A 1,810-nucleotide genomic window follows, 5' to 3' on the forward strand; every position below is an offset into this window, starting at 1 on the left:
TGAGCTTGTCCTGGCACTGCCTGCTCACCCATGCACAGGGTGGAGCTGTGTGAGGGACAGCTGACCCAAGAGAGTGCTGGAGATGGGACCAAAAGCTCTGCTAAAACCCCAAACCACCACTGCCTTCCCAAAGATGGCTGACACGGGGCTGGCAAGAGGGCTGGTACCTCAGAGGGTTGTGTGGCCCTTCAGAGGGACCCTAACAGGGCAGAGAGGAACCTTCTGGAATGCAGCACGGGCCAGAGCAGGGGAGAACAACCCAGGCACCAGGCAGGGCTGGGCTGGAGGGCTGGTACCTCAGAGGGCTGTGTGGCCCTTCAGAGGGACCCTGACAGGGCAGAGGGGCACAGAGGAACCTTCTGGAATGCAGCACGGGCCAGAGCAGGGGAGAACAACCCAGGCACCAGGCAGGGCTGGGCTGCTGCTCTGTGGAGAAGGGGGTGACACTGACTGCTCCTGACCAGCCTGGGGGGCTGCTGGGGGTGTGAGGGAGGGGATCCTGCCCCTCTGCCAGCCTGTGAGGCTCACCTGGAATGCTGTGTCAGGACAGGAGGGACGTGGAGCTCCTGGAGCAGGTCTGGGGGGGGGCTGTGGGGATGCTGAAGGGCCTGGAGCAAATTCTTGTGAGGAAAAGCTGAGGGAGCCTGGAGAGGAGCCCCAGCTGAGAGGGACCTCAGCCCTGGGTGTCCCTGGGTGCAGGGATGGGCAGGGCAGGGCCCAGGCTCTGCTCCAGGCCCAGCAATGGCACCAGAGCCACGGGCAGGGACTGAGCCCAGCAAGTCCCAAATGAACACAAAAAAACCTCCTTGTGCACTGGAACAGGCTGCCCAGAGAGGCAGCGGGGTGTCTGTTACTGGAGGTGTTTCAGAACTGTCTGGGCACAGCCCCGTGCCCTGGGCTGGCCCTGCCCCAGCAGCTGGGGCCAGGTGAGCCACTGTGGGCCCTGGCAGTGTTCTGTGCCTGGGGAATCAGTGCCTGAGCCTCTCCCAGTCGGGAGTTAAATGAAGCAGGACCTTCCCCTGTGAGCCCACACGGCCATGCCTGCTGCCTGCAGCTCCCTAAACAACCCCCAGGATTTTAACACTGAAGTGGCACTGACAGGCTTCAGATTTCAGGGATCTTCTTCCTTAAGTCTGCTTCAGAACTCGGACATTTAGCACCTGCCACTCAACACAGACTGTCCAGACTCCCCAAGCCCCGGAAAACACCGGGGAGGTCCCGGATGAATCAGCCCCGGGACGGACGCACCGTGTCCCGTCCTGCCCAGCTCCAGGGCCTGCGGCACTCTGTCCTCTGCAGCCACGGTGTCCCAGCACAGGCTGCACCACACCCGCGAGCCATTACAGACACGGATACATTACATTACTCCGCTGGCCCTTATCGTTACACACATTCCCCGCTTTGCATTTCATTCCATGGAAGAAACCTGAGCCTGCTTAAGGGACACGAGGGGCAGGACGAACGCAGCTTCCTGGAGGCTTCACACCACTGATTGCTGTGAGGCTCCACCGAACGCTGCCGGGTGAGCGGAGGGCGCGGGCAGCCCCTGCGGACAGTCCCTGGGAGCGCACCCCGCCGCTCCCTCAGACGCCGCCGCCATCTTCCCGCCCCTCCCGCCCCGCGCGCGGGCCGCCGGGACGGGGCGGTGCCGGCGCCGGGGATTGGCCCGCCGCGATCACGTGGTGAGGGCCAGCCGTCCGCGAGCCTTTCCCGCGAGGTGTGGCCGCGGCGGCGGCCGCTGATTGGTCGCGGTGCGAGGCGTGGCCGCCGGAGCCATCGCTGATTGGTCGTGGCGCGCGCGGCCCGGCGT

The sequence above is a fragment of the Passer montanus genome, unplaced genomic scaffold (genome assembly GCF_014805655.1).
Source record: "Passer montanus isolate IOZ18808 unplaced genomic scaffold, ASM1480565v1 scaffold8, whole genome shotgun sequence".
In the NCBI taxonomy this organism is placed as follows: Eukaryota; Metazoa; Chordata; class Aves; order Passeriformes; family Passeridae; genus Passer; species Passer montanus.